This window comes from Danio aesculapii, chromosome 23 (assembly GCF_903798145.1).
Source record: "Danio aesculapii chromosome 23, fDanAes4.1, whole genome shotgun sequence".
Lineage (NCBI taxonomy): Eukaryota > Metazoa > Chordata > Actinopteri > Cypriniformes > Danionidae > Danio > Danio aesculapii.
The window spans coordinates 30,442,517-30,469,007 of record NC_079457.1 but is presented as its reverse complement, the minus strand read 5'-3'; the positions used below and the strand labels follow the sequence as shown (position 1 = coordinate 30,469,007).

The 26,491-nt window shown below is 35.7% G+C and overlaps 1 protein-coding gene across 1 annotated transcript in view; it reads left to right on the top strand.

The window, feature by feature from the left end:
* The first annotated feature begins 11,840 nt into the window (after positions 1-11,840).
* adcy6a (adenylate cyclase 6a) overlaps positions 11,841-26,491 on the top strand; it is a 147,029-nt gene continuing 132,378 nt past the window's right edge. The window contains exon 1 of the mRNA XM_056448653.1: positions 11,841-12,064. The gene's annotated coding sequence lies outside the window, so the exon portion shown is untranslated. The remainder of the gene's footprint in view (positions 12,065-26,491) is intronic.

The following is a 26,491-nucleotide window of genomic DNA, read 5'->3' as shown; positions in this document are numbered from 1 at the left end:
CGTAGATACAAGGCAGGATGGATCCATGCATTCATGTTGTTGATGCCAAATTCTGACCCTACCATACAAATGTCGCAGAAGAAATCGAGACTCATCAGACCAGGCAACATTTTTCCAATCTTCTATTATCCAATTTTGGTGAGCCTGTGCGGTTTGTAGCCTCAGTTTCCTGTTCTTAGCTGACAGGAGTGGCACCCGGTGTGGTCTTCTGCTGATGTAGTCTTCTGCTGCCTCAAGGTTGGATGTGTTATGCGTTCAGAGATGCTCTTCTGCATACCTCGGTTGTAACGAGTGGTTATTTGAGTTACTGTTGCATTTCTATCAGCTTGAACCAGTCTGACCATTCTCCTCTGACCTCTGGCATCAACAAGACATTTGCGCCCAACAGAACTGCCGCTCACTGGATATTTTCTCTTCTTCTAACAATTCTCTGTAAACCCTAGAGATGGTTGTGCATGAAAATCCCAGTAGATCAGCAGTTTCTGAAATACTCAGAGCAGCCTGTCTGGCATCAACACCCATGCCACATTCAAAGTCACTTAAATCACCTTTTTTCCCCCATTCTGATGCTCGGTTTGAACTGCAGCAGATCATCCTGACCATGTCTACATGCCTAATTGCATTGAGTTGCTGCCATTTGATTGGTTGATTAGAAATTTGCTTTAACGAGGAGTTGGACAGGCGTACCTAATAAATTGGCCAGTGAATGTATTTATAAATACTTTTAAAGTGATTTTTTATTTACAAATCAGATTCACATATTTGATTTATTGTTATCTTCTTTATATACCAACTGCACATTTTTTGCAATTGTAAAAAAAATTGTGAGTATTCTGTATACTTTTTCTGAGAATTCAGGAAAAGTAATCAGCTTGCCAAAATGTAGTTTTATTTATTTTTAGATATTTCTGTTTTTATTGTTTTCCTCTGACTATAGATTTTTTTCTTTTGTTATTACTCTTATTTCTTTTTGTTTTGACCGGTTGTTGTTCTTGTTTTGGTTCTGTGTATTAACAGTTAGGTCTTTCTTTAAATAATGACTTGGCTAATGCGGATATTTAATGAACATTTTATTAATAGTTTGTTTAGATAGTCTGGTTAGTCATATAGAATCCAAGTTAGTTTTAGGCCCCTGTGCCCCTAAAACCATGTAAACAAACTATACGTGTATTTAAAAAATATATAATTATCGACGAAGAAATTGACTAGAAAAAAGTTCAACCGAGTTGTTTTATCCTCTTTTCTTTTCTTTTTGATATACTCTTTCATACATACCCTCTTCTGTACACTGGTATAAGCTTTAAATGTAGTCCCCTATCTTAAGGCACGTAGAAAGAGACATGAAAACGATACTGTGGAGAATCTGAAACATAATTGTGGTCGTAAATAATCTACAGCTGACACTACATATTACGGGATTCTTCTCTGAAAAAGCAGTAAACTATAGTGCCCTCTTCCGGGGCTTTGGAGCAAATGCTGTAAAAATTAGACGAGGACAAGACCGTGGAAGTGTTTTCATAATAAGGTGCCTTAATATATCTATAATTATATCTATCAACATTGCCATTGCATAATTATTACCTATAAATTTACGAGCATTACTTTAGCACATGTGCTTTGGCTTTTCTAGCATCGTTTGCTAGTTTTACGGCCAATGCAGATTTATGAGTTATGTCAACACGGAAATGGGAAGTTAAAAAAAATTCTAAGGGAAGTTTATAATTACAGCTCTGAAGAGAACTTGGCTCAGTGGGAGGAATCTATAAGTAACTATAACTACATCGAAACTCCAAGGTGTGGTTTTTCATCATAAACTCACACCCTCTAAATTGCTAAAAGCCATTGTGACATTTACTGTATGACAGCAGATCTTAAGCACTTTCATAATCCCTAAACACATTGCACCGGGGAGAGGAAAACTGATATCAAAACAGTGCAAATTCCAAGCATTTACCTTCAAACGTTTCTCTTTAATAAAATGTAAAACTAATAAAATAATAATCTCAAACTCATACTAATTAAACACCAATAAAATAATTTCACACAATAGCTGTGCATGCGAAAAACGTTTGATTAAAAAGTGTATAGCCTAAAGTTTACAAAAATATATATTTAGCAAAAATTATTTATCATTTATATATATATTTTTAACAGTATCAATTGGGTATGGCAAGCCGTTTTAGCATTTAATCTAAAAATACTAGTATTTTTTTCATACGAACAATAATTTTTAAGTTATTAACTAGCTACTTGTGCTTAATCTTTAGGAACTAACACCTTTTTAAAGGTGCACTATAAAAAAAATCTGGGTATACCTATGCATAGTCGTATCATAAGAGAAGAGTATATGAAAATGGCCATACCATGAGCCATAAGGCCCGTTTACATCGGGACGCTTCTTGCTCACGTTTTTCGTCGACATTTAATGCCTCGTGTCTAATTAAAGGGCGCCAATGTGATTGTTCACACCAACACGCAAAACGGCAGGCGTAAAAACGTCATTTTTTTTGACACGCCGTGTCAAAACCTTCTCCACCAATCAGATTGGCACTTTTGTTCACGTGCACAGAGCTGCTGAAGTTACAGTAAACAGCACTTGGAGGTGCTCAAGCGCAAAACGAGCTCACATTGAAGAGATGCCCAGAGGCTATATGGACGTGAAGCTGCTTATTGCACTGAAGAACAATAATTATTTCTTCATCGCTAGAGCTGGAGCTGCTACTTGAACCATCTATGCTTATTCGAATTGCCAGTACTTTTAACAACAAGCGTGTTAACTTTTTTCTCTTCTTCTTCTGTGTTACAAGCGGGTGTCAGAAGCTTAAAGTTATGTAGCGTCATCTAAGGAGTGATTTTGCATACTCTTCTGCTCGACACCAGTGAAAATTGCTTGGGTTTAAATGTGGAAAAACATCTTAAAAAATGCTGATGATAAATGCTAACGAAAAGCGTCCCAGTGTGCAGGGGAGTAGTGGGCATTTTAAAATTGGGTGGGACAGCTTTATGAAATCCAAAAGTTTACATTCCTAATCACCTGTTTCTGAATGGTCTGCCTCTAAAAGTGAGGGTGATGCACACCCCAGGCTGTGTTAACTTACTGTGTATGTGTGACTTTTATTTTGAAATCAGCCACACCAGTATGTTTTCTTTGTATTGCTATGCAATGACTCCACGAGCCATCTGTTCGCATGAGCATCAGGACACAAAATGCAGGATATACAGATTACATTTATATAATTTATTCCCCAAAGAGGGATAAGTTATGTTTAACTGTATCTTTTGTTAATTGATCATGTTTATTGGGAAATTTGCTGCGTATATTTCACACACATACACATGTAGATTTAAGAATCCTATCGTATCACTCAGGTCTTACTATCATTTAAATGAAGTGAAAAAACAGCAACAGACTTTATTAAACATTATCTCATCTCACTTCATGTACAGTAGATAAAGTACTAGCCCTAAACCTACAAGTAAGCATACATAGCCAAGTAAAAGTACAACGTTTTTCAGAGTACATAAAGCTCATTAATATTCATGACTGTTCCAAATATGGTCAATATGGAGCTTCTGATACTAGAGGTATATTATAGGGTAATATAAATACACATATAAAACTGTTTCTGAAGATTTGTTTACCTTATCGATGACACATACTGTACCTATTTAGATATCGAAGAACAATTTAACTTATTAAATCAATACAGTATGGCACATTCATTTTTTTATGCCAGTTCATATGCATTATACTTTACTAATTATTGCAATTTTTTAATATACCAGGCATTATTCATTAACTACTAGCACTTACTGTTTTAAGATACAAGTATTAGTTACTATTAGTTATCAGTAGATGCTGCTTATTTGTTATAAATCCCTACCCATTATTAATATATGATAGCTGATAGATATGATGATAATATGTTATGATATGTGGTAGATGCGAAAACATGATAATTTATTATTATTATTATTTTTAGGAACTGCTTATTTGTTAGACACAAGAAGTGCAGGATTCAATGTCAGGAAAAAGATGAACTAGCAATATTGCACTTTAAAATGTCACCATGTTAACTTCACGTTTGTTGAATTGCTAAACACTTGCTAGTCACATATACTGTAGCTCCTAATATTAGGAACAATAGCACTTCCTCCCATTTAGATATTTTGATATGTGTTTTCTTCCCTGTGTTCATCAAACAATCAGCCAAAATCTTCATGAAGGACAATGAACTAAAAAAGAAAAAAAGGTAAAGCAGTTCCTTGTAGCTGAAAACAATGAAATAATGAAATGGCAGCCCAGAGTCCTGATAGAAACCTGACTGAACTTTTTTGAAACAATTGCTTATAGACTGCTATAACCTTTTCATAAACTTTCAACTAAAGCATTTGACAATATGACTGAACAAGTAGCAAGGTTATTATAGTTTTAGTATTTTAGACTAGTTTTGATACTATTTTTACATTTGCTCTAAATTTCAGTTTAGTTTTAGTTTGTTTCATTAATGTTTTTATTAGTTTCGCTTTTGTGAACATTTTGTTTCAGATTAATTTTAGTAATTCTAATGAAACTAATTTAAAAAGCTAATAAAACACATCCAGCGTCAACCAGAGCAAAGTTTAATGTAGGCACAGATTACTTTTTCTCTTGTGCAAACCTCAAAATAGTGTCTGAAAAGACACTAAACCAAAAACCATAAAAATGCAACTTTAAAAAAAGTTAAGTATTGCATATATGTAATATATAATATATGTAGTTAAACATGCCTATACTATAAAAAAATCCTTACATTTTTAAGCTGAATCAGATTAACGAGTCATCGCACTTATATTATGTTAAACTGACTGAAAACAGCTGGCGTAATTGATAAAATTAAGTTAGTACATGATTAACTTAGTTTAATAAGTCACAATAAGCTAAAACATATGCTGTCATGACTAATTGATCAATTAGATTTTTTTAAAGTGTAGTTTAACTTTTTTTGGCAGTGCAAGAAATGAGAAATTTTCAAAATGTTTTTGGTAAATTATCATGTGCTTGATTGATGTGTAAAAGCGCCATCTAGAGGTATATATCAAAACTTTCCATCATAGAGTCCCTGAAAACGATTAGGTTTTGTGATATTTTTTTTTTAGTTCAGTTCGTTTTTAGTGACTGTTGTTAGTTTCATATCTAGTTCATTACTTTCGTTCATTGTGAATATTTTTTATTTTATTTCACTTGACAAAATGTTTTCTGACCAATAGTTTTAGTCTTAGTTTTAGCAAATAATCTTAATTAGCTGTGAATGCTGATGTTCTGCGTGAAGCTGGTATAACTGGAATTATTCTAAAGTGTTGTGTTCATGTCCATGGTCTCTTTTTTATTTGTTTATTAATGCTCCAAAAAAAAAGGAAAAAAGAAAAGAAAAAGAAAGCATTTTATAAAGAATAGGTATGAATGTTAAATAGAGTATAGGCCTTGTGGGTTTACAATAATTTTTAATAGCTTTAATAGCTTTATATATATATATATATATATATATATATATATATATATATATATATATATATATATATATATATATATATATATATATATATATATATATATATATATATGGTATATCTTGAATCTGATTGGATGACACTACAGTTTGACAAATATTGCTGCTGTTGGACAACATAATGTACTTTTGAGGCTTTTTTTAGTTGAGAATGTGGTTGTTTAGATTGCAACAATGCAGTTTATTCATAAAGATAGTGCCTATTTATATATTAAATATATTTTATAAATTATTTTAAATATATATTTAAATATTTAAAATAATTATAATTTCGGATCATCGGATTCAGTGCATTGTCGCCATCAGTATGTCAAAGACCAAATCCATCAGTCAGACCAAAGAAAGTGATGGTTGACATGCCGCCACAAGATGGCGACAGAGACCACATAATAAGTCCTTAGAGTAGAAAAACTGCATTTTCTCATTGAAAATTTCAAACTACAGCTGAACTAATAATTTTACATCAGGTTTAAATCTCTTTCTTTTATATTTTGTAGTGCTGTATTTATACCACAGAAACTAGTAGTGTTTGCTTTGCTCTCCTTTTTCGGGATTATTGTGAAATCCCAATTGCAAAAGTGATATACTGGAAAACCTCTGTAGATTAATGGCATTTCATGCCATTCAGCCTTATAATCTTAAAATATGAGCAAAAATCACCTGTTTTGTCATCACTTTAGACGTTACATTAAAGAATCATTTAAATAGCTCTAAAATTATGTTTGTGAACTGGCAATGGTTTCTGCTGTTCTGACGTCAGCTGCAGATGTGCACGAGGAGCGGAAGAAAGTAGTTTCTCATACAAAATGGTTTGTGTTTGATTTTCTTTTTTATATACACAATTAGGCCGTAGAATTATTGTATAAACGCAATATCACACGAGTAGCAATGCAAAATGGCTGTATATCAGCATTGGTGGGTGCACTAAGGCACTCAGCCTGCGGCCTTGAGCCAACGCACGCTCATGTAATATTGCTCATGTATATATATATATATATATATATATATATATATATATATATATATATATATATATATATATATATATATATATATATATAGTTTCTGTTTAGTAAGTATGCTTCGATGAATATGGACGTTCAAATATTATTAAGATTTATAACATAAGCTTTCTTTTCAATGTTATGTCCATAGGCTCTTCCTTCCTGTGTACACCGTCACAATAAAGCAAAATTAGCCTGTCAATCAAGTGAATGTTACCTCGTCTGACAGCCAGTAATGGTGAGACAGTGAAATTACACAGTCAGTGTTGACAATTGATGTGTAACTGATAGCAGGATAGCAATTAATACATTTTTACCACTATAGGCTGGCTGAATTCACACTCAGTTGCCACACAACTGTGTTTAAACCCCTTATAAAAGTGTTTTTGCGTAGTAGGTCCCCTTTAAACAGGAATCTATTATAATTATACCAAAAGGCAAGTCAAGGCAAGGCAAATTTATTTATATAGCACATTTCATACACAGTGGCAATTCAAAGTGCTTTACATAAACAGGAATAAAAGAGACAAGAATAAGAAAATAAAAACAAATTTTAAAAATGGATTAAAATGTGTTAAAACAGGTTTTAAAAGAATGAAAAGGAAAATAAAGACACAATAGTGCGATCTGTTGGACGTAGCACAGTTCTCATTCAGTAAAGGCACAGCTAAACAGATGTGTTTTCAGTCTTGATTTGAATGTGCCTAATATTGGAGCACATCTGATCATTTCTGGCAGCTGATTCCAGCAGTGAGGGGCGTAGTAGCTGAAGGCCGATTCACTTTGCTTTGACTGAACTCTTGGAGTTTTTATGATTCTATAGAGTGATCTGTTAGGTTTGTATTCAGTGAGCACATCTGTAATATATTGAGGTCCTAGGCCATTTAGTGATTTATAGACAAGTAATAATACTTTAAAATCTATTCTGAATGTTTCTGGGAGCCAGTGTAAAGACCTGAGGATAGGTGTGATGTGCTCTGATTTTCTGGTTCTGGTTAGAATCCTGGCCGCACTATTCTGGATGAGCTGTAACTGCGGACTGTCTTTATGGGAAGGCCCGTGAAGAGGCCGTTACAGTAATCCACCCTGCTGGTGATAAAAGCATGAACAAGTTTCTCGAAGTCTTCACTGGAAACAAAGCATCAGATTCTTGCAATGTTTTTGAGATGATAGTGTGCTGATTAACTAACTACTTTGACATGACTACTGAAACTCAGATCTTACTCCAGAATAACGCCAAGATTCTTGACCTTATTTTTTGTTTTTTTGTTTTTTATCTCTGTTGCCAAATGTAATGGGTTCAGTTTTCTCTTTGTTTAACTAAAGACAGTTTTGGCACATCCAACTGTTAATTTCAAAAAGCACTTTAGTTTCTGAAAATGTTCATTCAGATGACAGAATTATCATTTGGATCAATTTATAAACATATTTTGTCAATTATGATTATATATTAGGCTTTATAGAGTTAAGTAACACAGTTATATCCAAAGCAGAAAAGCTGTAAAAGGTGTATCACATTAAGTATTCACCATTACAGGAGCTAGATTACAGTATTTCCCCATTGTGGTCTGAATCAAAAAAACGCCAGCGCAGGTTTAAATAACACAGAGAGCACAGCCCTACCTTAAGGCGATGAGGAACCTATGAAGGGCAGAGATCTGGCAGTCTATCCAGACCTATTTGTCAGCTGAGCATTAGACAAATAATCCTGTATTTACTTTACCCTTTTTCATGTCTGCAGCAAAGCAGCAACCAGCGAACAGCAGCACTGAATTACAATTGTGTAAACACAGCAGACAGAAACCATTCCAAGCTTTTGTGCAAATGAGAAACAAACCGCTTGCGTTTGTGTCCAAATGTGTGTTCAGGACACATCATTTAATGCTTGCAAGACATACATCCTCCTGCACTTCTTAAGCAATGGGTGTGTTGTGTTAAAAACGAAACAGATTTGTATGGCAAGCCATTTTAACCTTTATGCTGTAAAACTGCCTTTTTTACTGTCTTTTTTACTATAGTATCACTAGTATTTTAGCCACTGGTATCTTTTCCCTTAAGTTTTAGTACTTACACTGTAAAAAATGACCATGATTTCAATGGTAATAAAAGATGTTTGAATGCTGCAGTAAAAATAAATAACCTGGTTAACAGTAAATTTCCTTAATATATACAGTAAATAACCGTAAAATCCCTTTCACCAAATTCCCTACATGACACTTAACTTTTTATGCTTTTTTTGTTGACATTACTATGGATCTTTATATTTGTAGTACAGTTTTATGTTACATCTAATAAAAATAAATGAACGGAATACAGTTGTTTACTGTAAAATGTTGAAATTTATTTTATGGTTTCTACTGTATTTTTAATTCTGGCAGCCACAGCTGCCATTTATGAATTTGTTTTTACAGTGATCCCTTGTTAATCTCGGGAGTTACATTCTAAAAGAAATCCCGCAATAGTCGAAATCTGCGAATTAATCAGCTTTATTTATTTTTTTATTGTTATTATAGATGTTTTAAGGCTGTGAAACTGAATGTAATGAACCAAAGATTCATTTCTTCCATATTGGCGCCCTACAACCACATTACTTCTACCTTTCTTCAGCATGTCCAGAAGTCCAGCTTTTTGTGCGATGGTTAGCATCTTCTTCTGCCTTTTGGGTGCTACTACAGGTGCCTTTAACGGTGTAGAATGTTTCGTCGACATTATGGGGTTTGTTGGGGAGAAAACTTGCAAACACACAGTACAGCACTTCAGAGTCACACTGCTAGCAATCGAATATTTACGTAAATTTGGCAAACTGAACGGAATGGTCTGAAGCTGAATGGTCTGCAGCTAATCAGGACACAGAACACAATGAGCTGTGGAAATAGCATGTCAACTTGCACACAAAAAAATTCGCCAAACTGCGAGGCCATAAAAGGTGAACAGCGTTTTAGTGAGGGACCATTGTACAGTGTATTCATAAGCTACTAGAAGCCTAGAACTTATTCCTTATGTACCTTTTAAAAGATACTAGTAGTTATTCATTAGATGCAAGCACTCATTTATTAGATACTACACATGGCTCGTTTCCACTGAGCAGAATAGTTCAGCACAAACAGTATGCAACTTCAATTCCCAAATGCGTGAGATAAGACCTCATTGCCTCTATAATATTTCTTCCATAAAAGCTGTTTATGTGAAGAGTTATATCTTAGGTAACTTGTTGATTAGGTAAACTGGGAATGGCTGAACTCAAATGAGACTGCTATATACAGTAGTTGTTGCATAATTCAGTATGGCATTCAGTTTGAGTCACTGCAGCAGTTTGACCTGCAGTCGATGTTGTCGACAACAAAGATATGGCATCGCTTACTTGGAATGATAACAGCAGGTTATAATTCAGAGAAGTCCACTTTTAGATCATTTGGTCACAGAACCTGTGTTTATTTGATCATAACATAGTAATACTGTGAAATATTGTTGACACTTTACTATAAGGTTTCATTAGTTACAGTTTTTCTCAGTGGCCTTGGTGCATTTCTCACAACACTATTTACATTTGCACAACAGTTAATGCATTTCTCAAAACATTTAGTACAAACTGCAAAACCTAGTTGATAACCTGCAAAAGCGTGTCATTTGCTCAAAAAGGATAGCTCATTCCTAAAAAACAAGTATTTATGTCAATGAAAGTGTCAGTGTCAGGGAGAACATGCAAAGAACATGCAAACTCCACACAGAAACGCCAACTGACCCAGCTTAAGCTCGAACCAGCGATATGTTTTACATTTTTACTCTTTGCAAATCTAATTTATTCACAGCATTGTGCAAAAGAATAAATTCACCCATATTTACAACAAACATAAACTTCCTTTGGGTAGAGCTCTGCACTACTGTAAACAATATTGCAGTACATATTGGAACTGAACCTACAACATACACAGGTCTGTAAATCATTCATGAAATTGTTCCATTTAGAAGACATTTTCAGGAAAAAAAGATTTTAAAATGTTTATAAAATTAGCTAGACAGATTTTGCCAACTATTAGTTTTATATAAAATGACTATTCAGCATTCACAAGTTTAGTTAATTTTGACTGACATGACATAAGCAAATGATTATGCTATGAAACAGCAGAGAGCTGTATGAAAGCAATTGATGCATGTCCAAAAGCATTTGCAATTTGTTGGAAGGAATGAGAAACTGCTACTATGATGTGCACAGATGACTAATTGTTTTGAAAAATACATTAACTGTTGTGCAAATGTAAATAGTGTTGTGAGAAATGCACCAAAGCCTCTGAGAAAAACTGTAAATAGCTAATGCATCTACTATTATGAAAAATACATTTATTACAGTATTTATTCATCTGTATTGTTTATATTAGGTAATGAAAATAAAGCCATTCATTGTTAGTTCGTGTTAACTCACAGTGCATTAACTAATGTTAACAAGCACTGAACTTTGGATTTAATGCATTTATTATATATATATATTCATTTATTTTTAATTTTTTTGGAAACATATTTGTTTTTCAATGGAAGTCGATGCTTACAGGTTTCCAAGATTCTTCAAAATATCTTCTTTTGTGTTCAGCAGAAGAAAAAAGAGATCTCAAAGGTTTAAACAACTTGATGATGAGTTAATAATGACAGAATTTTCATTCTTGGGTGAACTACTTTAAATCTCTTTCAGTAGGTGTGAGTGGACATATCATGAGTGTATAAGACAGAAATTATAAGCATAAAAACACATTCCCAAACTACAGTACATGAAGTTGTTTTTAAATAGTCAATGATAGATTTTGTTAGATAAAGTAATTTCAATAGATAAACTGTAAAAAAGTCAAGACAACAAATGTTTTTTTTTACTTTAATTTATTAAAGTTTTTTATTATTTATAAGTTAGATATATAAATAGATACAGTAGATAGATGGATGGATGGATGGATGGACGGAGGGAGGGAGGGAGGGACAGATAGATAGATAGATAGATAGATAGATAGATAGATAGATAGATAGATAGATAGATAGATAGATAGATAGATAGATAGATAGATAGATAGATAGATAGATAGATAGATAGATAGATAGATAGATAGATAGATAACCTGTTTGAGTGTATTAGAATTATTCTCCACGTCCACCTTTGTGGCTCTTTCTCTCCACATGAGAGCAGAAAAGCACCAAGAGGAGGAGGAGGAGGAGGAGGAGGAAGGAGGAGGACAGGTGAAATCAGCTGGCTGTGCGGAGCTGCATGTTCGCAGGCCTTTAGGGGGAGTGTTGAGACGCGTGGAGACTGAGACTGGCACCGCGTCTGTGTGAAGGGGGAGAGGCTGGGAAACGACGGGAGCACAAGCAAGGCAGAGCTTCACCGTCTGTGGCCCTCTGTCCCCTCGTCCTCGATGCCTGCATAAAACACATCGCCCGACCGATAACAAGGACACCGAGCTACCGAAGCACCGCGCGCTCTCGAGCCGCCGCCGCTGCCGCCGAAGCGCCCGAAACGCAGAGATGTCCACGGTGAGTCAGAGCTTTTTTCTTGGGTGATCAGTCATGTTTTATGTACGCCCGCTTACAAATGGACAAACGTTATACAAGCGGTTTGCCTTTTACAGAGGACATTCGTATGCGTGCTTGTGGACGGCTTTAACGCAGCGTTAGCCCTGAGTTTTGACATGGTGAAGAAAAAAAATGCAACACCCCTCTCTCTCCATTCACACCAACGATGTATATATATTCAAGATTAAACCTCCGCATCTTAGCTGTTATGTTTCTCTAAAGGTCGAACGCTCCCCCGAAAATAATGTGAAATAACAAGCCAAACAACAGCCGGCGGTGTTAATAGATGTCATGCGCGAGTCTTTAAGGATGTCCATCTGATCGGATGTTTGCCTCTATAAAACAAGGCGATGGTGACTGGTGCGTTGGAATGTCTGCACGGTGTGATCTCTATAGCATGTCCACCGCAGATAAGGACACGTTCACGGCCTGTGGCGCGCTATAATTCAGCTCTCCGGGTGAAGGACAGGACCGTATAGCCCAGACTTGGCGGTCGGGTGTGACATGCTGTGTTGCACAAGTATCCGCACACTGTTACTGTAACAGCCTCGACACGGTCACTGCTGCGAATATGGTACACACACGCACACACACACTCACAGTCAGTGTTATGTAACGAAACATCTCCAAACGGCCTATGGGAGAAATGCTGCATAGTTCTTCTAGCAACATGAGCCATCGATGAAGCACTGAAATTATGCAGCATGCATATGTTATGGCAATGGAGAGCAGTCGGTGGTGTGTTTATATATGTGCGTCAATGCTTGTCTAGCATAAATACGCGGATTATTATATTTTTAGGATAAGGCAGCGTGATCTGATTGAAGCAGCTCTTTTATTGTGAGAGGAAACCGGGGTTTAGATTAATAACGATTGTGTTGTTGTGGATGATGCGACGTTGTGATCTCTGAATTTGCATTATGTAACATCAGCGAGCGGCTGTTGAAATGTCGTGCAAACGTCCCGGAGGAATACGGCACGATAGACTAGAGCCAGCGAGGAGAGGATGTACGATACAACCACGGTGTGTGTATTTGTGCAGTGCTTCTCTTAAGTGTGGCCTCTTCTAAAATAATGACTCGAGAGTAGGCTATATGGGAGTTAAAGGGTGAAAATTGAAAATTTTAAAATGAAAATTCTGTCTTCGTTTGCTTTCTCCTCATGTTGCTATACAAACATGTTCAGAACACAATGAAAGTGTTTGTAAGAATATCTGAAAAATTTCTGTTGCTCCATTGAAAGTTTACTTACCTCAAACTCTGACGGATTGAAATGTCCAGTAGAAAATAATTCCACACGAATTAACCCTGTAGGCTGCAGGCACAGGACGTCAACATGATGTCATATTGACGTTGTACATTTTGTCTGGAAATGAAAATCGGGTTGACATCAGGCCGACGTCAGTGTCCAATGTCCAACCTAAAATCAACCAAATATCAACGTCTAATCATGTTACACCTTGACGTTGTGTGGACGTTACCACTATGACATCTGTCAGATGTTGGATTTTGGTCACTTTCCAACGCAACCTAAAATCAACTAAATATCAACATAATTTGGCGTCATTATTGTATGTCAAAATGGTTGTAAGGACATTGTCCTTAGATGCTGGCTAGACATTTAAAGGTGCAGTCCCAACAAACACATCTACATTGTAGCAATGTCTGTACAACATTGTCATTTTTCAAAGGCAAAGTCACCACTTACGTGCTCGCTACATTGTTACAACGGAGAAATGTAAGACGTGAGAAGGCTGTAGCAACGTTGTTGTGTGACATTCAGCAACCGTGAGATGACGTTCTTACTACATGTATTAATGTTTTTCCTGGCAGTTTATCAATACTGCCCAGAATGCAGGATAAGCAGTAATAATTTTAAATATTGTTAATTCATTTTTCCCTTTTAATTTAATAACTTCAAATGTAAACTTTTAAGTGTAAAAATGCCACACAAATGAATTTAATCAAACTTTTTTATTATACACTTCACAATATTTAATACAAACAGTACAGATATAAATGTAAGCAAACAGTATAAAATGAGGTTTAGATTACATTAAATAATTTACTTACTCTAGGTATCGAAGTACTGGACTAGAGAATACAGCAGCCCGTAGAGCGCAGCCGAAGGCCAGATGTAGTATGGAGAATCCAGTTTCAGAGATGGATCCACAGCAGCCACAAGTCAGAATAGGCAGTGAACAAGAGAGGACAGATCAGAGCTTGACACAACAGGACTACACAAATGACCACTGATGACTTATTTAGCAAGAAGACATAAAGCAATACTCACGTCTCCTCAGTCGTTGTTGAATGAGATGCCGAAAGGTATGTTGAAATTTAAACTGATTCATTGATGACGAGTAAATGTTGTACAGGTGGTCGTCTATGCTGCCTAAGCACAACCTAAAGCAACGGCCGTTTAAATGGCAACATTATGACACCGTTTTGACAACCTTCAGCAACATCGTAGATCCTCAACCTTTTTACAAGATTGGTACAACATTGTAGGAAGGTCGCTACGTTGAGGCAATGTTGTGTGTTTGTTGGGGTAGACGATCTTCCACAATGGTAACCTGTTAGCATAAATCTCTAAACCACAGTCCTTCAATAGTTCAAATCTGCATTTGCTGACAGACAGTTTGGGCTACTTATCGGAATTATGAGAGATGTCGGTCTGACACTATTTAATTGGATAAATATTTTTAGTTTTATGCCTTACCCAAAATATAAAAATACATATAAATATATTTAGATCATTTACTTTAATCTTTACTATTGGAATGGAAAGAGACTTTCAACCAGCACAACAAAAAATGTTTCTGAAGACAGTCACCTACTGCACCTTTAATTTTGGTCTCCTGACGTCATGACTTAACCTAATATTAACGTCTTATGATGTTGTGTGCCTGCTGGGAAGTGGTTTAATCCAAGTCTTCCCCAGACACACAATCACTCCATATGATGAAGAGATTTAATTTGGGCTTTTATTATTTACAAATAATATTGATCAGTAAATATATATGTCTCAATTATTGATGGAATCCTCATTCCCTGAAGGCGGGAATTGAGATGTTACGTCAAAACAACATTAGAGGATTCTCCTAATATGTCGTTATGACTTAACTCGGAGTGACCGACTAAGGGGAATTCAATTCATATTTGTTTCTATAGCAATTTTTACAATGTAGATTGTGTCAAAGCAGCTTGACATAGAACAGAAAATCAACCATATACCTGCTTTACACACAAGAACAAACCTCATCAGAAACTCTAATATGATGGCTGCATTTCTTTTCCAAAGATGAATGAAAGATCTGAGAGTGAGTAAAAGATGACAGAATTTTATTTTGGCATGAACTATCTCTTTAATACATACAGAATAGGCTCAACACCATGAAAGCAATCGCACTCTCAGTTGAAACAAAACAAGTATATTTTGTAAAGCATAAACACTCCATTTGTGGAAAATGTCAAAGTTTTGTCCATGTGGAATCAACATTTACAATGTTTATTTTGCTAGCACATTACACATTAGCCCCTTTCACACATACAGACCTTTCCGGAAAATTACCGGCAATTTTCTGGAAAGGTCTGTATTTGCCTGTTTCCACTGAATGGTACAGTACAGTACGGGACGGGTCGGTACGGGTCACCTTTATCAGGCTTGCGTTTCCACTGCTAAAAAGGTACCAATGGTACTCTTTTGGTGAGCATGGTGTACGACAGAAAGTTTCAGTCAAAGTCATTTTCGCTCGAGAAAATGTCTACAGTAAAGCTGTATGGGGCATTCACACAGGGGAGTAGCGAACATTTTAAAAGTGGGGGGGGACGGCTATATGAGATCATACGTTCATATAATTATTAGTCACCTGTTTCTAAATGGTCTGTCTCTAAAAGTGAGGGTGACGCCCCTGCGTTTACATATCATATGAGAAGCACTTGTCACAAAACAGATGCTTTATACACATAAATACTTGTTTATAAATGTTCATTACTAACCTTTCTATGAACATGATTTGATTATAACTGCAGATCAATTACAGTGCGGAAAAGCCTACTGTAACATCTGTGATTATATAAAATTAAATAAATAAATGCAACATATATGAACATATACAGACCCTTACAGTCTCCGATTTGTTACCAATTACAGAAAAACTACACACAACATACATTTAGTCCTTATATGGGTTCAAAAACAACACGAAATATAGCCCACAGTCAGTGAAAACCTCTCTTCTGTGTCTTTAATTTTCAGCAGGACATGTAGCCTCTGTTAGAGAATAATTCCATCATTCCGAGTTCAAAATAGTCTAAACGGTGATTATAATAGTTAAACATGGCAGTTTGTTCACGTTTGCTGAAAAAATAATTTGCTCATTTTTTTCCGGCTTCTCCTTTTTCACGTGTCACTCTCACATTTGTCAGTTTCTGAAAAGATCGGGTTTTCAAAAGCACGTCAATAATCAAGACCGAATGCTGCGCTGTGTAAACGCAGAAGGTAAATTGCTGGAAAGAGCGCGTTGAACATGCTGACGTGAGATGTCTACTCCAGCCAATCAGAGCATTCAGACGCATTCACATCTGGGCTGTTTATGAAAAATAACAGCCTTTTAATATTTCTCCAGACACATTTAGCTGCTAGATGTTAGTCAGATAATGTTTCTATGTTTCTTCCTAATGACAACTGTGTAAAAATATTGATACAATGCTTATGATAAACCGCTGTTTGTTCACCTTCAAGCTATGCTTCAGTTGCTTGACGCGTGTGCACGTGAAGCAGCCGGTGAGCGCCAGCACACACACACATATGTACATCTTGACATGTGAAAGTGTTCCTCCATATGTTTTTCATCGAAGTTGTTCTCAAAACTTATCCATCCACAGAATTTGTATTGTAGTCAAATGTTTACAAAATACAAGCGCAGCCATTTAGAGCAAATTTTTGGTTAATGATGTCAGAATTTACCGGTATTTTGGAATGGATGTGTGAACGGTCTTTTCTGGAAAAATTCCAGACTGTCTTTACCTGTGTGAATAGTGCTTTTTTGAATTTACCGATAAAGTGGTTTTGGAAATTTTCCAGATATCTACCGTTATCACTGTGTGAAAGGGGCTATTGTTATTCTTCAGGTGAACTATTAATTCATGTAAGTTAATCCACAGAAAAAACAACAGTTTGTTTTGGTAATCTTCAATCAAAGTCTGACCATTTGCTTCCACATTTGAAGTGGTGGTCCTTCTCTGATGATCAGTTTTACAGCTTCATTAACAATATCCTCAACAACGCCCCCTTAACTGTTAGTTTGCTAATGGGGAATAATGCGCAAAAATGAAAACCCTGCCATACTCAATATACCAACCATTTCAGTTGGAAATACATAAACATATTGAAATAAAACGTCTGGTTCACAAAGACTTTAATGACTTGTTTTTGCAGCTATGAGTAAAGCAGCCAATCAAAAACATCCATTGATCTCTCGAGCATAACGGCCAATCAGAGATGTTTATAGGGATGATGCACAAAATAATTAAAATATGCTGTTTATTTTCATCATGCAATGTGATTATTATAGATTTAATTAGAAACTGGCCCTTAGTGATTCACACAATGAATAAACCTACTGGCACTTTCAGATTCAAAAACACATTAACAGGAAACACTAAATAAGTACATTGCTCCTGATGATACATTGAGCGAAATGATTGTTTGAGAAAGTGAACAACATTAATTAGAAGCTTATTATGACACTGTGTCAGATGGCCCAAATATAGGCTGCGATGCTTGACATGTAATTATAACAATGGAGAGGACAAAAATATATCATATGTCAGTATAGATAAAGCTAGAGCACCTGTGCTAATTCCAGAACCACCCTCAGTCATTTTATTCTCCAACCGGGGCTATATTAGTGTGTTATGGCATCCAAATGAGCCATGCTTAGATTGTGAGGGAATCACTTGTTGAACAACATGCTAGAATGCTACACACCTGCTGCATTTACCATGTCTTGCTATATATGGCATAAATAATGTAAGTAGTATGTGATTCCGAATTTAGAGGTTGGATCTTGTAAATGAATCTGTTCACAAACGGATTTATTCATATACTGGGCTAAATTACGTGTGATATTATGTGATATTAATGTCATTTCATTTAAATAACTCCATAAGGAAAGACTTCAGAATTTTACATTTGAGATAATTGTGTAGGGAGTGTGTTTATTATAAAGTATACAAGCATAAATCAATACAGTAGAACACATACACATGAATTAGACAGCGCTATTCTAGATATTCTAACAATAATGAGGTCAAACGTATAATAACAATGTAATGTAATCAAACCATTTAACAGAGTGTAAAATAACTCTGTATAGCAGGGGTGTCAAACTCATTTTAGCTCAGGGGCCACATTGAGCAAAATCTTTTCCCAAGTGGGTCGGACTGGTAAAATCATGGTATATATAACTTAAAAACAACAACTTCAGATTGTTTTCTTTGTTTTAATATGATCAACATAAAACATAAAGCTGGACCCAAGGGCAACACGATCTCACAGCAATTCGTAACTTTTTGATTTAGTGGTTAATTCATATGAATTCGTCTGATCTCATTCGTACTATTTAGTATGATTTGCTTATCCACCAATGATGGGTTTAGGGGTGTGCTTTTATATCGTACATTTTTGTACGACTGAACTCTAGATTGTACTTGTTGAAATCGATACGAATTAGCCACTAAACCGACCAAACGTGAAATAGTTACGTTTCCCTGTGAGAACACCTCAGTGTGGTACGGCAGGGCATACAGTAGATGTGGTCTTTCTCTCTGAGAAGGCTGTCATACTGACGCTGATTCAGGCATTTGGATTGGATGAAATTAACAGATTCCGCCATCCAGTGGACACAATTAGAACAGCAGTTTATTTTATTAAAAAATTTAATCTCATTTTGATACTTGACAGTGTCATCTCGATGGCCGGATTAAACCTATTTGTGGGCCATACGTTTGACACCCCTGCTTTGTAGTCTTCATTGTAATAAAAAATACAATTCATACAATTCAACCATTATGGGCTGGTATAAGATTCTGGCGGTATGACAATCTTGGATATAAATATCATGGTTTCACGGTATTGTGATTACTGCTCTAAAATATGTTATTTTTAAATGTCTGGGTAAACTTTTTCCCCTTTTGAACACAATATATTTTATTTTGAGAAATATTTAAAATAATTTGGAGCAGTAAACATGTCCTGCTAAAGAATTAAAACGAATCATTGACCTCTGCTGTCTTCACTAGTTTCAAAAACACAATTTTTTTTACAATTTAAAACAGCATTTTTTCTGGTATTACAACAGATATTTTCTGCTCGAGATACTATTGTCCTAAAAAACTAACAAAAAACAAAATAAAAAATCGTACCCATACCTTAGGAACGATATAACACATTTTTTTTGGCAGTTTTAAAACCTTGACTTTTCCAAACCTCGGTATACCTTGAAAATGGTTATCGTCCCATGCCTAATTCTCTGTAGTAGGGTTAAACTTTGCTTGTGTTCTGAACTGTTTCCTGATTAATTATAATGACAAAATTGCAGGTTCCGCGATGTGACTATTGCATATTCGCACATTGCGATTTTAATGCTGGAACAATATATTTTGCAGCCCTAGTAGGCAGGGTTGTAAATGTGTCATGACCATAGACTGTAAAATATATGGACGTAGTATCCATGACGTCACCCATAGGTTTCTGAACACTGCAAAAGAAGCTACAAGTAGGCGCGGCCAACCGTCGCCATTTTGTTCGGGCGTCATCGCACCCACGGCAGGATACCAAACAAGGGCAAAGAGGCGGAGAGTGAGCGGAGCTACAGACACGTGCTGGCATTTTGCTTAGACCTGGCAGACAGACTTTACTTTGGGAGAAACACTTGATACTTTATTACCTGCGACTCGTTTGTGTTCTGACCACATGTGCTTGGCTGTACACTATATCAATAAAGTGTTTAGACTTTCAAAAACACTGTAGTAATACATTGAGCTACTAAGCATTGTTCTTATGACGTTTTTCTACAGGAGGAAAACGCAAACTACTTCCAAGCACTTCAGATATAGTGTGTGTTAGTAAATGCAAGACTATTGATGAACTCCAGCATAACACTGTATGATACCGCTTCAGATGACTGTTCTAGCCTACAGCTAATCAATCTGTCACATTCTGGAGTGCTTTACGGGTCTAAAGAAAAATATAAATGATAAATGATCTTAAATAAAACAAATACATTTATAGAGATGGTATATAAGTGTATAACTTTACTCACATTGGAAACGGAGGCCACGTGAATGGTTTGTGAGCACAATTAAATGCACACAGCATCCCATATCATCTGATAATTGTAAGAAATAAGTCCAAAAGGAAACTGACTGTGTAAAGCCACATAAAACAAAACAAAAATACGATGAATATGCTGAGATCAGTGGCTAATCTGCCAGATTCAGTTGAGGTGAAGTGACAGCGTCCAGCGAGACCTAGCTGTCACTCAAGTGGCCACGCCCTTAATTATGCAAACTTAATATAACCTAATATAAAGGAAATGGATGAGTTATAAAAAATTCACCCCCTTCACAATTGTCATGGAGGGTAATAATAGCTATATGACCCAAAATCGTTCTTTGTACCAGGCTGTAAACACCTTTTTTTTTGTTGTAAAGTTGGCCATTCTAACAGTGGGCTCAATTGCAATTTGCTCTATTATGGAGCCAGGACTAGCAGAATTTTGATGAATTGCAGTTTCAGTTACTACTGTATTGGCTTCCCGAGGGAGAGCAGGAGGTTGCCGCTTGGTCATGACGCTTGCGTGTAGCGCTAAATCTGCTACTCGACCCTCAAATGTATTTATTGTCAACTTGGTGTTGATGTTTTGGATGTTGTTCTCCTGTCTGACCTCAGTGAAATGACTAACTAATTGAGTGAAAAATTCCACGGAAAATCATAATCGACAGAGAACGATGGTAGCTTAAATGTGTTTAGGAGCCTAAATGAACTTCCCGAAAAGTTTGCTTTGGAACACACTCTGGAATTACATAATTTCAATTCATTTTCTGATTTCGTATGAAGTATACTGGGGCCTTTAACATAACTATATTCATATTTAGTAGAAAACCAGCACTCAAAAAATACTTTTACTGCTTGTTTAAACTACTTATTTAATATAAATTGAAACAACACAATTTTTAACTTATTTTGGGGACATCTTAATTATTTTATATTCAATCCACTTAAATTTGTAAAAACTATGAAGTTAACTTAATCAATTTTGTGCATGAAGGAATTGTGTAAACCCTGATTTTTTTGTGTGTGTGGCAAAAAGTAACCAGTGCAGAATGTGATCAACAGAGATCCTAAAACAAGTGTTGTTATAATGAGAAAAAACACAAGCGTCACATCTAATGACGTGTTAAAATGATGTGAAATAAACGTGAAAGATGGTTTTTGTAACATTTTCAAGTCACGTACATTTTTCGTGTGTAAATTTGAAGAGATAGTTCACCCAAAAATGAAACTTGCTTCATCATTTACTCATCCTCATTTGGTTTCAAACCTGTTTGAGTTTCTTTCTTCTGTTGAACATATGATTGCTCCATTGACTTCCATAGTAAGACAAAAAATTATAAGGTGTTTTATGAAATATATCTTCCAGTAGCTAATTTTTTTTCCTTATACTTATTTTTTTGCGCATATAGCCTACTCGTGCATGAGCGGAAAACTAGTGTAATGGTGACCATCTTTACCAGACTGTGGCAAACACCTTTGCTTTTACTTCGCCTCAAGCCACAGCTGGCTTGCTTTGACCCAAGGTATTCGGTGGGCCAAAAAAGCCGGTCCCTGGCCCCAAGGAAGCCCACTTTGGCCTGATCAGGCCCCGGAAGTTACTGTGGAAATGCATCTGGTTCACACTGGCTTTCTCGTTTTAGGCGCGACAATGGAAACGTAGCTAATGGGTGCCAACAATCCACATTTTTTAAGACATCTTCTTTTGTGCTTTTGTTAAGAAGAAAGAAACTCACACAATTTTGGAATAAGTAAAGTACATTCTACCAGAAACATACATTATCTTTCCTTTAAATTAAAACGTAAATACAGTGAATAAAAAGCATTTCATCCCCAAAAAATTCTAAAATGGACTGATAGTTGATTTCTGTGAGTTGTTCTGTAAAGGAATATGTTATTCATTTGGTTCTCAGATTTTTTTCTTCATTAAAAACACTTTAGAAATGGACAAACCCTGTCATTGTCCTTGTCCTCAGCCCAAATGAACCTACAGCTTTAATAGTTTTCTTATGTTAAAAAACAGAAATAGCAGATTTAAGTTGTTATCATTCACATCAGTTGATTTAAAAACATGAAATTATAAAGACATTCTACAAAGAAATACTATTTTAAAATTGTCCCCATGTTTCTGTCAGCCCTGTCAAATTTGCATTAAAGGGCACCTACGTTACCCTTTTTTCAGGGTTTTTTTGTGTCTCCAGAATGTGTCTGTAAAGTTTCAGCTCAAAACACCCATTAGATTATTTATTATAGCTTTCAGAAGTTTCTATTTTATAGCACTGAGCATCAAGTAGCGGTTTTTGTGTACTGCGCCTTTAAGGCTAGTCCTTTACGCCCACCGTTTCCACGTGCCTGTCAGCGTGCCTCAATCTCCTCCCTCGGGTGCGTCAGACAACAGACAGACATAAAGGAAGCAGATCTCACATAACGTTTGTGAGAAATACTACAGTAAGAACTTTACCAATGAGTATTTGATGCATTTGTTGTGGAGTTGCAACGATGAGCCACACACAATGTCGTTACAAAGTTCACGCGCACACACAGATACACACACACACAACATGGACACACACACACACACACACACACAGCACGTTTGTTTAGCTTTGCACTCTTATTGCATGCAAATGTGACAGGATACACGTTAAAATCCATCGCTGTACGGATATGCGTTATGTTAATGTACAAAATAAACATGATTTAACGTCAACAAACCTGGATTGAAACTCCTTCTTTTATAATTGTAGACACGCGGCTGTGGTGATGAAGTAAAGCTGAAGTAAATGGCTGTAATTCATTACACACATGCTCTGTTTTAAAACATTTTAAACTTGTAAAACTCACTCTTGATCACGTTTAATGATGATTGATGATCACAGAGAGCTGAACAGACCTTTTATTCCCAGTTGCTTTGCGCACGTCCTGTCTTGTTATGATTATATGCATTACTACGGAGACATGTTAATACGCAGCTGTCAATCAATTTGGTGGGCGGGGGGCCGTACTCCTACGTCCTACGTCGGTCTCAAAACCGCTCAAATTGGTCCACCGTTTTTATGTTGCTAAATTGAAGTAAAGGACTGGGAGTGTTTATATCACCCCAATATTTATATATGACGGTACATTATACCTACACATATGTCTGTCCAAACAGCTTGAAAAGTAGATTTTTCGCCATAAGTGTCCTTTAAATTTAACATAAAATGTGTGCTATGACTCAGAGGAAGTGACAGCATTTGACATAGGACAATCTGACACTGATCAAAGATGCTTTCTATCATTGAATTGTATAAATTTATGCTTTTTTTGTATGATGTTTTTTTTTAAGAGGACAAGCTTTAAGGTCAGGCCCTGTCACATTTGTGAAGTGAAAATATACATTTCTAGTAGAATTGTCTCATAAAGGGTGAGTAAATGATGAATTTTTGGTGAAATAACCCTGACTCAAAAAATAATGTTTGCTGTTTGTTTAAACTAGGTATTTAAAATGAGCTGAAACAACACAATTCTTGAGAATTTTTGGGGGAAACTTAAGTGTTTCGTGCTCATTGCACTTAAATAAATGTGTAAAAACTAATACGTTAACTTAATTTCTTCATGTTATCCCAATACTAATCGATTGTGTGGAACCCAACATTTTTTTTACAGTGCTTTAATATATAATTATTACACACATGAACCATGGCTCAAAGCAAATTCATGAAACTCTTGAAATATGCTTTTACTTTAATATTTTAATAAACAACTGTAACTCAACCACAAAAACCAATAAAAGCTGGAATAAACATGAATTTATTTGTCATGCTAGAATGTCATGATGCAAAGAAGAGTCATACGGAAGAACTGATTCAGATGATTTTTTCCATAATTACAAAATGTAGAGTACGAGTGAATATGTAAAGGTCTAAAACAGACAGCGACAGGTTCAATTTGTCAATTGAAACCTTACAACATAACCAGCTAGTCTAATAGTTACACATACATTAGACAAATATCTTTAATTTGCTGGTTTGTGTACAAATATTGTTCATTTATGTGTTTACCAGTTTATGCCAGCCAGGACTGAGTGATTGACGGCCGGATGATCCGTTTAAAATGATCACGTCTTACCTCTGATAATCTGTGATTGTCTGATTAGACTGGATATACCAGGACTGCTGCTTTCGGATTAAACAAACAATTATCAGAGACTGGAAGAGGCTTCATTGTTATTTGAACAGTGCTTAAAATTCTGTATTATACACAACACTATGCAATGTCAGACAGAAGTTTTTGGATAGTTTGGCAACAGGGATTCGTGCAAAGTCATAAAACTGTGTTAATCAGAGATATTAGACTGATGTTTGGCAGTCATTTGGTTGATGCAAATTAAGTAGTCCAGAGAACATGTAATGATCTCTTTAAGCTGTCATACTGTTAATATGTAGAGTCCATTAAAACCTTAATTGCAGGGTTGTTATTAGCATTTGCAGAGGAGGAAGTACTTTTTTACTACATTAAAATACTACATTTAAAAAATAAAATACCTTGATGACTACACTCTCAGAAAAAATGATGCAAGGTTGTACCAAAGACAAACCCTTGTCACTGGGGCAGTACGTTTTTATGGGACAGAATTATACCTTAAGACAAAGAAACAAATTTGACATGATTTATAATTGTAGACGCGCGGCTGTGGTGATGAAGTAAAGCTGAAGTAAATGGCTGTAATTCATTACACACATGCTCTGTTTTAAAACATTTTAAACTTGTAAAACTCACTCTTGATCATGTTTGATGATGATTGATGATCACAGAGAGCTGAACAGACCTTTTATTCCCAGTTGCTTTGCGCACGTCCTGTCTTGTTATGATTATACGCATTACTTCGGAGACATGTTAATACGCAGTTGTCAATCAATTCGGTGGGCGGGGGGACCGTACTCCTACGTCAAGTTGCGGTCGGTTTCAAAACCGCTCTAATTGGTCCACCGTTTTTATGTTGCTAAATTGAAATAAAGGACTGGGTGTGTTTATATCACCCCAATATTTATATATGACGGTACATTATACCTACACATATGTCTGTCCAAACAGCGTGAAAAGTAGATGTTTCGCCATAGGTGTCCTTTAAATTTAACATAAAATGTGTGCTATGACTCAGAGGAAGTGACATCATTTGACATAGGAGAATCTGACACTGATCAAAGATGCTTTCTATCATTGAATTGTATAAACTTATGCTTTTTTTTGTATGATGTTTTTTTGAAGAGGACAAGCTTTAAGGTCAGGCCCTGTCACATTTGTGAAGTGAAAATATACATTTCTAGTAGAATTGTCTCATAAAGGGTGAGTAAATGATGAATTTTTGGTGAAATAACCCTGACTCAAAAAATAATGTTTGCTGTTTGTTTAAACTAGGTATTTAAAATGAGCTGAAACAACACAATTCTTGAGAATTTTGGGGGGAAACTTAAGTGTTTCGTGCTCATTGCACTTAAATAAATGTGTAAAAACTAATACGTTAACTTAATTTCTTCATGTTATCCCAATACTAATCGATTGTGTGGAACCCAACATTTTTTTTACAGTGCTTTAATATATAATTATTACACACATGAACCATGGCTCAAAGCAAATTCATGAAATTCTTGAAATATGCTTTTACTTTAATATTTTAATAAACAACTGTAACTGAGTATGAGCGAATATGTAAAGGTCTAAAACAGACAGCGACAGGTTCTATATGTCAATACCTTACAACATAACCAGCTAGTCTAGTAGTTACAAATACATTAGACAAATATCTTTAATTTGCTGGTTTGTGTACAAATATTGTTCATTTATGTGTTCACCAGTTTATGCCAACCAGGACTGAGTGATTGACGGCCGGATGATCTGTTTAAAATGATCACGTCTTACCTCTGATAATCTGTGATTGTCTGATTAGACTGGATATACCAGGACTGCTGCTTTCGGATTAAACAAACAATTATCAGAGACTGGAAGAGGCTTCATTGTTATTTGAACAGTGCTTAAAATTCTGTATTATACACAACACTATGCAAT